This window comes from Ursus maritimus, unplaced genomic scaffold (genome assembly GCF_017311325.1).
Source record: "Ursus maritimus isolate PB19 unplaced genomic scaffold, ASM1731132v1 scaffold_9, whole genome shotgun sequence".
Lineage (NCBI taxonomy): Eukaryota > Metazoa > Chordata > Mammalia > Carnivora > Ursidae > Ursus > Ursus maritimus.
This window is the reverse complement of record NW_024427107.1, coordinates 5656556-5669195: the sequence shown is the minus strand read 5'-3', so window position 1 is coordinate 5669195 and position 12640 is coordinate 5656556. Positions and strand designations below refer to the sequence as shown.

At 36.7% G+C, this 12640-nt stretch overlaps 1 protein-coding gene across 3 annotated transcripts in view; it reads left to right on the top strand.

Annotated features, from left to right (window-relative positions):
- The window catches only part of RB1CC1 (RB1 inducible coiled-coil 1), a 90846-nt gene that overhangs the window by 13212 nt on the left and 64994 nt on the right, over positions 1 to 12640 (top strand). For all 3 annotated transcript variants that reach the window (XM_040626170.1, XM_040626169.1, XM_040626168.1), the window contains exon 2: positions 11478 to 11592. The gene's annotated coding sequence lies outside the window, so the exon portion shown is untranslated. The remainder of the gene's footprint in view (positions 1 to 11477; positions 11593 to 12640) is intronic.

The following is a 12640-nucleotide window of genomic DNA, read 5'->3' as shown; positions in this document are numbered from 1 at the left end:
AAAAAAAAAAAAAGCTCTGCATATCCTTTATATTGTTTATTGATTAGGTGTTGGTATAAAATGGGAGTTTGATTTGTATATTTCTGTATATACGTGCTTACTTACAGGAAGTTGTGATTTTCATTGTATTTGCAATTATTGTTCACAAAGCCCCCATATATTATACATTTTTTGTATATTGTCTTGTTTGTGGACTGGCTGTGAATATACTATGCTGAGATTTGATACATGCTGGGTCCAGACTGACTTAACAAGTTCACAGTTCTCTTTGAGAAATTATGGAAAAGAAATTTTCTTAGCACTGTCTTACCACAGTGAAAAGCTGCTTTCAGAAAGTGTTTCAATAACTTGCTATTAACATGAGAAAATATGACCGCTAGGTGTGGGGGGAAGTCGAAAAAATTTTGTCCAGTATGAATGGCGGGACACAAAATTTGAATGTGTGGGACACGTAATTTCTAACATGCATGTCGGCCCTTATATAGGCATTGTCAGAAGTTTGGTTTCAGAGCAGACAGGGTTCTTTACAGCAGCCTTTTATAGAATGGACTTGCTTTAGTGAATAACTCCTAGCATTGCTCAAAGAAGCAAAAACAAAAACATAACCAAAATACAGAAAAACCAGGTTATTGAGCCAAGCTTTTAGCTATACTATTTTTCTTCTCTTGGAAGGGTGAGGAACCTCTGGAAGTGTTCTGTGAAGTTTTATTTTGTTGTATTTTTATATTTACTTATTATGGAAGTTAACACAAATAGGCGATGGAATATTGAGCCATATGTAACCATCATTTTGTATCAGTTATCTCATGACCTAATCTTGTTTCAGTTATGTGCCAGGACACCCCCCCCCACACACACACAGCTCCTGCCACCACTTCCCCTTCTCTTGCAACTGTAGTCTTGTAAATTTCGAAGAACAGATATACCCACAATAGCCCAGCAAGGAAATTGTTTTCTTTACTTTTCTCAACTCACTCATCCTATAAATAGCAGGGTAAGAATTTAAACCAGGGGTGCCTAGGTGGCTCAGTTGGTTAAGCTTCTGCCTTCAGCTCAGGTCATGATCCCAGGGTCCTGGGATGGAGGCCTTCCTCAGGCTCCCTGCTCAGCGGGGAGTCAGTTTGTCCCTCTCCCTTTGCCACTGCTCCTCCCCATTCTTGCTCACTTACACGTGCGTGCTTTCTCTTTCTCAAAAATACTTAAATAAAATTAAATTTTTAAAAAAGAATTTAAACCAGGTCCATTAAGTTCTTCCTATATAAAAGCCAGTTGTTTTTCCCTCACTTTAGGTCAGATTATAACTAGGAAGGTGATGCATTCTCGGCAGCAGCTAATTATTTTACAACATTATTACCAATTCCAGTACTAGAGGTACTTACGTTTACTGTTTTGTTGTATTTCTCTCTCATCTTTTTTTCTCTATTCTTTTTACACATTTGTAATCATATTGCATGTACTGTTTTCACTCAACACCTAAGCTTTGTTAAAAATTGTTTTATATCCTGTTTTACCGTATGAATAGATTAATGAGTAGCCAAGTATTTTTGAAACTATTCACAAGTAGTGTTTTGTATATACTTCAACTATACTTCAAATTTTTTCTACAAGAAAATTTTTATGGTACAATTATTAGTTTAAGAGAAATGTATGTTTATAGAACTTTTACTTACCTACCCATGAACACCAATGCTTTTCCAAAAAGGTCATAATTATTTATAGTAGCTCCCCACCTCGATATATGGATGTTGAATATGGTTATCAAAATACTTACGATAAGTTTTGTACTATTTTGTGGAAATTTACAAACATACAAAAATAGAGAGAATATATATATTTTTAAGTTTTTATTTTAATTCCAGTTAGTTGACATACAATCTTAGTTTCAGGTGTACAATATAGTGATACAGCACTTCCAAACAGCACCTGGAGCTCATCAGGACAGGTGTACTCCTTAATCCCTATCATCTATTTAACCCATCCCTCCACCCCCCTCCCATCTGGTAACCATCCGTTTAAGTAGAGAAATAATGTAGTGAATCTAATCTGTCCAGACTATGTGCTTTAATAGTTACCAGTATTTTGCTGATCTTATCTGTCCTTCTGCCCTACTTACTTTCCCTTGCTCTCTCCCTTCTGCCTTCGTTTTTGCTGAACTGTTTTAAAACATCTCAAATACCATTTACACATTAAAATTTTTTAGAATTCATTATCTTATAACTAAAATGCCATTATCATACCCAAAAAGGAATAGTAATTCTAATCCTAATCCATCTTTAGATTTCCACACTTACTTCAAAAGTGTTTTTTATAGTAGTTTGAGGATTCAAACAGGTCCACACATTACATTTGATTATTATGTCTCTTATATCTTCTTTAATAGATAGAATTCTTCCTCTCTTTTTGAAGCCATTTGTTAAGCTAGGTCATTGTCCTATAGAATGTTTATTTCTGGATTTGTCCGATCATTTTCTTATAATATTGTTTGTTTTTTCTCTATACGCCATGTTACTGATAAACTGGTAACTGTAGGTAGATGGAGAGGTTTTATTAAATTTGGGTTTGTGTTTTTTGGGGGGTAGTTAGGCAAGAATATTTTATAGATAAGCTATATACTTTCAGTTGAAACACAGAGACATGAGTTGTAGCAGTGTGACAATGATCAGTATGTTCATGTTTGTCAACAAGCTTAATCTGTCATATTTCTTTTAATTATTTTAATGTCTGTTGATGTCTAGATCCATTATTTCATTGCAAAATTGTCATCTTCTGTATTCTGTCTGTAGTAATAGATGGAGCTTTCCAATAAAAAGTTATTTCTTCATTACATCGGTTATCCTGAAGTATAATTCATGTAGGAAAGAGGAAAAGTCCTTAAATCCTTTCCTTTTTTAGTTTCATAATAGGTTGGTACTCTAACTCACTGAGGGTTTGTTTCTTCCTCTTTTGTATTGTTATGAACATGAATATTTACAGATTTTATACTATTTAACTATTTGTTAAGTATTCTTTCAATGCTCAGACTGCCCCGTCTTAGTCAAGAAAGCCCATTCAGGGTGATTTCTTTGCCCTTTTGACATGGTCTTATTAATTAGTCTTTGATAGCTTCTTTGCTTAATGGCACATCTTAATGTTCCGGGCTTATGTGATTGGTATATTTTTCTACCTAAGACCTTTGGAATGAGCCACTTCTCCAAAGGTTCCTTTTAGAAACCACAACATGAGTGTACAGTGATTTTTAGAGACAGATGTACAAAGATTCTAGAGTTAGATGGAACAATCTCCATAAGACTGCTCTCACTTTGGATACCAGCCACCTGTTTGGTGATGCTCAGGACCACCCTCACTTCAGACCAGCTGACTACAAATTTGGGGTCCCTACAACCATCTTCAGGTTCGAGAAGTCACTGGAATGGTTTACAGACCTTAATGCTATACTTAATTATGATTTTTTTTATAGCAAAGGATATAAAAATTAAAAGCAGGCAAAGGAGGATACGCGCAGAGTAGAGTCTGGAAGGATTTGAAATGCAGAGCTTCTGGTTGCCCTCTCCCATGGACTCATGGATAGCATTACTTCCTCTTAGCCAGAGTGTATGACAGTACATAGAGTAATGCTAACTAGGGAAGCTTACCTGAGTCTTTGGTGTCTGGAGTTTTTGTTGAGGTCCTGTCATCTTTAGATGGTAGCTGACCTTTAGTCTCTAGCTCTTCTTGGAGGTCCAACTAATATTTTTAGTCTCCATTTCTTCTGGAGCTGAGAACTGATACTGTGTGTCCTAAAGCCCCATCATAAATCACATTGTTAGACTATTGTAAAGCTCCCAAACAAAGACAGTTCCTATCAAGCACATTCCAGAGACCTCAGGTTCCCGTCCTCATAGCCAAGGGTGAAGTCCAGACCTCTCTTTGGATAAGGTTAATTCTTTTCAAGTAACAATGGATACTGACTGCTCTAGGGTTGTCAGTGCCTTTATTTCATTGGTGCCGTGGAATATGTTTTATGCAAAGAGAAAAATTTTTGTTCAAACATCTCTAAAGTACTTTTTTACTTTTTTGTATCTCTTTTCTCTTAGATTGGAAGTCTAGGAATCTTAGACTGAAACTCTTGCTCATTTAATAGGTGAATGAAGATAATGTCTTTTTCAGATTTGTATTTCTTTGATTACTGAAGAGGTTTCGTGTATTTTCCTCATTGCCTAACTATTTGAATTACTTTCTCATGCACTATTTATTTTGGATTTTTGTGATTTTCTTACTAATTCATAGGAACTCCTTTTTTTTTTTTTTTTAAGCTGTTTACCCTTAATCACTTGTAATACTGTCCCACTTACCAGTTTTGAGGAGGAAGTCAGATCCTGACTTTTGATTTTTGGATTAAATGATGAAACAGGTAATGGAAAGATTCGTCCTTTTTTGGATTTCTCCCCTTTCCCCTCCCCCATAAGTCAGAAAATGAGTAAGTCCTGTGACCTATCCAGAATCCTGTCATCTGTTAGAAAGAAAGCTGGGAAATTGAGCCTGTCTCCTGGAGGGCTTCCTGTGTGCTGCCTTGCAGTGTTACAGTTGCAAACAGCATGGGTTTGCCATTAGGCTTCAGTTATTGACTGTTAGATGCCTGTTGATAACCCAAGGTATGTGCAGGCTCTCACTGAATTGGCTGCAGTTGCTCAAGCCTTAGAGCAGACAAATTTTTTCCGTAAAGGACCAGATAAGTATTTAGGCTTCGCTGGTTAAGAGGCAAGATCAAGGCAATATATTATGTAGGTGTTTACATAAAAAGAGAAAAAACTTCTACCTTGCCCTGTCGCCTGTATCCAGAATGGGCCATCCAGGGTGGTGGGCGTGCTTTATGCTCAATTGACATCAATTGGAGACTTCTTTCTGGACACATAGGGACCACCTAAGGGATATGGGCCTGGCAGGCCGGGGATAGAGGCCAAGACAGTAAGTTGTACTTTCTGTCCAGAGACTCCCAGATCCTGAGTTGCCTTTCTTCCTTAAAGTGTGGCCGGAGGCGGGTGAGCTTCTGGGTTTTCCATTCCAGGGCTGGTTTTACTCCTTGCTGCCAGCAGAAGCTGTGGAGTCCTGACATGTCAGTGCCCCCCAACATGTATCCTGGGTAGTGGAAGGCAGCACTCAGAGTGGAGTGGGTCTCTGTGACTCCACTTGTCCCTTAGAACAATACCTGCATAGCCCAGGGGCTGCAGAGCAAAGAAGGCCACTTTCAGTGTTTCACTCAGCCATGTTCTTCTTGGCTACCATATGTAAGTCCTGTGTACATTTCTTTAGTTGTGAAATTTTCAGAGAATCCCACCATGCAGAGATGACCTACAGGAAGAATTTCCAGTCTGCCACTGGCAAGGGACCATGTTATCTATGTACCCAAGGGAATCTTGTTCTCCCATAACCTAGGACCACACCAGTTCTCAGAGGGTGACTTATTTTTCATTTGAAAACCTTACCATGTCAAATTTTGAAGTGTTCTGCCATCCCACCCCCCTTACTTAATCTTAGAATTTTCTTATATTGCATTTATTTTTTTATTAACATACAATATATTATTTGTTTCAGAGGTACAGGTCTGTGATTCATCATCTTACACAATTCACAGCACTCACCATAGCACATATCCTCTCCAATGTCCATCATCCAGCCACCCCATCCCTCCCACCCCTCTCCACTCCAGCAACCCTCAGTTTGTTTCCTGAGATTAAGAGTCTCTTATGGTTTGTCTCCCTCTCTGATTTCATCTTCCCCTATGATCCTCTGCCTTGTTTCTTACGTTCCGCATATCAGTGAGATCATATGATAATTATCTTTCTCTGATTGACTTATTTCGCTTTGCATAATACCCTCTAGTTCCATCTAGGTCGTTGCAAATGGCAAAATTTCATTTTTTGATGGCTGCATAATATTCCATTGTATATATATTACTGCATCTTCTTTATTCATTCATCTGTTGATGGACATCTAGGTTCTTTACATAGTTTGGCTATTGTGGACATTGCTGCTATATAAACATTGGGGTGCATGTGCCCCTTTGGATCACTACATTTTATCTTTGGGGTGAATACCCAGTAGTGCAACTGCTGGGTCATAGGGTAGCTCTATTTTCAACTTTTTAAGGAACCTCCATAGTGTTTTCCAGAGTGGCTGCACCAGCCTGCATTCCCACCAACAGTGTAGGAGGGTTCCCCTTTCTCTGCATTCTCGCCAACGTCTGTCGTTTCCTGACTTGTTAATTTTAGCCATTCTGGCTGGAATGAGGTGGTATCTCATTGTGGTTTTGATTTGTATTTCCTTGATGCCGAGTGATGTTGAGTACTTTTTCATGTGTCTGTTGTCCATTTGGATGTCTTCTTTGCAGAAATGTCTGTTCATGTCTTCTGCCCATTTCTTGATTGGATTATTTGTTCTTTGGGTGTTGAGTTTGGTAAGTTCTTTATACATTTTGGATTTATATTGCATTTAAGAAACTGAAGACTTAGAAGTGGTACAATTGGTGGGGGGAAAACAAGTATTAAGATTTCTAAAGGAACAGTAAAATGGTAAGTCATGGGATGTACTTACTACATGTGTTTAGTAGTACATTCGTGTTCTTCTTTCCTTCTTGATTCAGCCATAGATTTGAACTTTGGTTGTTTTTGCTATATGACTTTGAGAGATGATTGAACTTTTTTAGAACCACAGTTTTGTCATCTGATTGATGGAGATAATAATAGCCTTTCTCACAGTACAAATTGTGAGGATATGTACCTGGTATGGTTTTTACTTCGGGTTAACAATCAGTGGTTATTGTTAAGTCACTAATATCCATATCTTTAAAGAATAAAACATAGAAGAGTGCAAGCACATATTTTGGAATTATTTTTAATTACAAATAATTGCATTTTTTAGCTATTCTTTTTGAAAGTAGATATCATGGAATTTGTGTATAGGTTGCCCAATAAGATGTAGGCTTCATGAGAATAGGCAATTTTATCATATTGTTTGCTCTTTTATGTCTGAAACTAAAAAAAAAAAAAAGGCCTAGGGCATACTAGATTCTCAGGTGAAATTTTTATTGAATAAATGTTGTAAAGTGAGGTGGGTTCAAACTCTTGGATCTCGTATATACTAAGTTTCTACCATTAAGCAAATTGAGTAATCTCTGAATCTAGTTCCTGAACTCCGAAAAGAAACAGTAATAGTATGGTTATCTTACATGTTATGAAAAATAAGGGAACTATTGCATATAATACTACTGAGCATAATTACTGACGTATAATGAATCACTCAGTAAGTGTTACTGATTATTATTTTATGTGTCATATCCTAGGGACATGTGAAATAAATATGAGTGTTTTGAGGCCATGGAAGACATTAGGCTGTGTGGTGGGTTTTTTTTGTTTGTTTTTCATGTGTTTTTGTTTTGTTTTGTTTTTGCTATTCCCTTTTATTTTTTACTTTATGTTTCTGGTTTTGTTTTTCAATTTCAGTTTCAGTATACTTAACATAGAGTGTTATATTAGTTTCAGGTGTATAATACTCAATAATTCACATTACTCAGTGCTCATCATGATAAGTGTACTCTCTAATCCCCTTTACCTATTTCACCTATCTCCCCATGCACCCTTCTGGTAACCATCAGTTTGTTCTCTGTAATTAGGAGTCTGTTTTTGGTTTGTCTCTCTTCGTTCGCTTGTTTTGTTTCTTACATTCCATATGTGAGTGAGATCATATGGTATTTGTCTTTCTCTGACTGACTTATTTCCCTTAGCTTTATACTCTCTAGATCTATCCATGTTGTTGCAAATGGTAAGAGTCCATCCTTTTTTATGGCTGAGTAATAGTCTGTGTGTGTGTGTGTGTGTGTGTGTGTGTGTACACACACCCCACATCTTCTTTATCCCTACATCTGTCAATGGACACTTGGGTTGCTTCCATATCTTGGCTATTGTAAATAATGCTACAATAAACATAGGGGTGCATATATCTTTTCGAATTACCATATTTTTGTATTCTTTTGGTAAATACCCAGTAGTGGAATTACTGGATCATATGGTAGTTTTTATTCTTAATTTTTGAGGAACCTCCATGCTGTTTTCCGCAGTAACTTCACTAGTTTGCATTCCCACCAACTGTGCATAGGGATTCCTTTTTCTCCACATCTTTGCCAACACTTACTGTTTCTTGTGTTCTTTATGTATTTTGGATATTAATCACTTATCAGATATATATTTGCAAATATCTTCTCCCATTCAGTAGGTTGTCTTTTAGTTTTGTTGATTGCTTCCTTCGCTGTGCAGAAGCTTCTTATTTTGATGTAGTCCCAATAGTTTATTTTTGCTTTTGTTTGCCTTGTCTCAGGAGACATACCTAGAAAAAGTTGCTATAGCTGATGACAGAGAAATTACTGCCTGTGCTCTCCTCTGTAGAGTTTTTAGTGTTTCATGTTTTACATTTAGGTCTTAATCCATTTGAGTTTATTTTTGTGTATGGTGTAAGAAAGTGGTCCAGCTTCATTCTTTTCCATGTAACTGTCTGGTTTTCCCAGCAGCATTTATTGAAGAGACTTTTGCCCATTGCATATTCTTGCCTCTTTTGTCGAAGATTAATTGATCATATAATCCTGGGTTTATTTATGAGCTCTCTATTCTGTTCTGTTGATCTTTAGGTCTGTGTTTGTGTCAGTACCGTACTATTTTGATTACTACAGCTTTGTAGAATATCTGGGAATCTGGGATTGTGATACCTGCAGTTTTGTTCTTTCTCAAGATTACTTTGGCTATTCGCGGTCTCTTGTGGTTCCATACAAATTTTAGGATTACCATTAGGCTGACATTTATTCAAAGAGCACCAGGGCGAGTGAGACCCATGGGGCAATGATGGCTCATATTACTAGTTAAATTTTTCTCTTAATTCAGAAGGAGGCTTCTGGTTAAAGTTGCCAATGTGATGGCTTCTCACAATAGATAATGGATGAAAACGTGGGCTGTTATCTCAGGGTAGGTCAGGAGGTGTTTCTGCAAATGGTGCTGTCATTAATATCACTTGGAAACTGTTAGAAGTGAGCTAAATGAATAAAAAAGAAAGAAATGAACTAAATGACAGTATCAAGTGTGCCTGTAAAGTGAAATCAAAGTATAACCTAGGTTTTAGAGGCACAGCAATTAGAACTGTTCCTGTGATTGTTGTACAGTATTCATGAATTATACATACAGACTAATTTTCAAATAAACCTTGTTCATGCAGCTGTTTTTGTAAGCATTGTTAATTATTGTGGTTTTTAGGTTGAGCTGTTTCTTAGGGTGAACACCAGGTGAAGAGATTGGTGTTTGTTTAAAGGCACATAGTAGCTGCTACATTTATCAGAGTTTCTCTCATTTACTGTAAGTATTATAGAACAGAGGAATGGCGCTGAGTCCATCTTTTTAATAATTTCTGAAGCTTGTGATGGATTGAGAACAGTATTGTACCTAGATCATGAAAAGAAAAAGAAAGATCGATGAAGTTCCAGATTGAAGGAAATTAAATAGATTTTACAATTTAAACACAATGTATTATCCTGAAGTGGATCCTAGATTGGGGGGGGGGTACTGAAAGGGTATTATTGGGGCAATAATTTGAGTCAGATTATGGATTAAATGATAATATGGATTATGTTGAATTTCATGATTAGATAAATGTACTTTGGTCACATATGAGAAAAATCCTTTCTGTTAGGATACTCACATTCTGAAGTATTTATAGATAATGAGACATTCTGTCTGCAGATTACTCTCAGTTCAGGAAAAATGTATCTTGTATGTATGGTGTATATGTATATAAACAGAGAAAGAGAAAGGAGCAGGCATGGAGCATTAAGTGGCCCAAATGATAAAGCAAATGGAGTACAGTGTACGTAGTTGGTAACACGGGGTAAAGGGTGCGAGGGAGTTTTTTGTACTATTTCTGTAACTTTTTTCTAAGTGTGAAGTTATACCAAAACAGAACAGGTAAATAGTATTTAAGAGGAAATAAAGTAAAAACTTAGAATAAAGTAGTGATTATTATAAAGGTTTTATATTTAGGCTCACAAATGTTGTATCTTCTTGTACTGCTTTACCCCACCGTTACAGAACAGACTTATTCTCATTCCTGTGACCCTATTTAAATGTAACCCACATAGAGGCCTACTTTGATCACCCAAATCTAAAGTAGGTCCTTCTTACTACCCCATTCCTCTTACATTGCATTTATTGCAACTTATATTGTCTTTGTTTTCTTTCTGTTTAATTTCTTTTTCTTTTCTACTTCAAGACTGTGATCTCCATGTCTGTTTTGTTCACAAAATACAGTCCTGACGTATAAGCTCAATAAGTATTTGTTCTATTTGGATGAATGAATGAATCATTTCTGCTACCAGTATTCCTTCCATTTTCCTTCAGAAAACAGAAGAACTGCTTTTCACTTGTAAGATAAAGTGTATGGGCATGGTGGTGAGGTCCTACCGAAAACACTGGAGAGTTGGCAGAGGAAAAAGAGCCCAAGAAGGAGTGCTAGGGTTGTTTATTGAATTCTTATTCCGTACCGAGCATGAGGCTAATATTTAAATTTTTTTCATACTTTTTCTCCCTTAATTCTCTTAATATCCCTGCAAAGCGGGGTACTGTATTATCTTTTGCTAAGTAAGAAACGTTTTAGTTCACATTTGCTGGGCATAGATTGTCTGCATCAAGGTCTTTTAGAAGATTGCAGTGAAGGTGTTTGCTGGGACTGGTGTCTTATCTAAAGTTCAACCAAAGAGTGATCTGCTTCCAAGCTCAGCGGTGGTTGTCAAGATTCAGCTCCTTGAAACTTGTCAGACTGAGACTCTAAGCTTCTTGCTGAGGCTCACTTCAGTTTCTTGCTACATGGGCCTCTCCATGGCAGCTTATTACTTCGTCAAAGCTGGCATGATGAAAGTTATACTCTTGAGTAACAATCATGTGACATTTCATTAATCTCACCTTATTTCATTGGTTAGAAAAAGATCATGGGCCCTGCCCAGTAGGGGTGGGGATTTCACTGGAGTTATGAATAGCCAGAGGTGGAGGGGCTATTTTAGAGGCTATCTGCTACAGGTACCATTTTTATTCATTTTACAAAACAAGAAATCAAGACCATTAAGTAAATTACCCAAGATCATACATGGGTAATGGGGCCAGAATTAAACCCTGAGGCAGTCAGATTCCACAGCCAGGCTCTTTTTTTACCATTATATTTTAAAAACTAAGAAATGGCTATAGAATTTGGCAGTTTTGGAGAGTTTTTTAGAGACTTTTGTTTTGTGTCTTTTAATGGAGTGGCATGGGTCAAAGTTATACTCTTGTAGTTTCAGTGAATGTGCCAGTAGGAAGAGAGATTGAGTAGGAATTACTCTTCCGGAAGGGAATTTTTAAAGAAAGAACAATAACCGTATGTCGTCACATACTGAATTATTTCTCTCTGTGATAATCCAAATTTTTCTTTTCCAGTTCACTGAGTTTAACCAGTAATGCCATTCAGTTGCCAATATCAAGCAAAGCAAACATAAGCCAGTTTTAATCTGCTTTTTAAGAAAAGTGGTAGTCCTTTTCACAGTGCCTGACGGTAAGTCACAGTTCTAAATTCATAAGTTTTTCATCTAATCTATTTTTAAAAATGATTTTGGAAACATTAATTTTAAGACCTTACTTATTTTTTTCTTTCTTCCGTTTTTTTTTTTTTTTTACTCTAAAGCTCATTGGAAGCAGTATACAGAAAGATTTATCCTAGTGTCTGTTAATTTGTCTTTCATTGCTTTTATTAATTCGTGGGATTTTTTTACTTCTAATTGTAAAAAATAAAATGCTAGATTTGAAATCTGTCCCTTCTTGTAGATGAGGAAGTTTATGTTATTTTATTTTTTAAAGATTTATTTATTAGAGTGGGAGAGAGAACATGCACACTCGAGGGTTGGGGAAGGGCAGAGAGAGAGAGAGAATTTCAAGCAGACTCCCCGATGAGGGTGGAGCCCATCTTGGGGCTTGATCTCATGATCCCTGAGATTATGACCCCAGCCAAAACCACGAGTTGGATGCTCAAGCGACTGAACCACCCAGGCGCCCTGAAGACGTTTATTGTATATATAAGGTTTTGACTTAGTTAATGGCAGTTGTTTCAGATAATTCTGATTTCTAGACCTATGCACTTTCTACTGCTCAACAAGATGATATAACTGTTAGGGTCACAGTTTCTTATGGAGCATTTCTAACTCGGTGCGGAGGTGGAATTTAGATTAAGAGACAGCTGGTCCAAGCAATTGGAACTAACTCATTTCCTCTAACTTGCAAGTAGTGGCCACTCTTATTTGCTATTAGTTTAACCTCAAGACAATTTTTTATTGCTATAAGGAAGCAGTCAGGGAAGAACTTTTTGAGTTAGGAAGATCAAATTTTTTATTTTAATTCTTAATGTAGAAGGGTACATGAGAACAGTGTGAAATATACACATAATTTTTGTTCTAATTGCTGACCTCTTCCTGAAAACAAAATTGTTTAATGTAGAATAGTTACGTTTTTCACTAGTCTTATTACTATTTATTTTTTAAGCAACAAGCTTACCAAATTGTCCAGTTAGCCATCTTAGACACCAAAAACTTTTTTGTTTTTGGCACAGT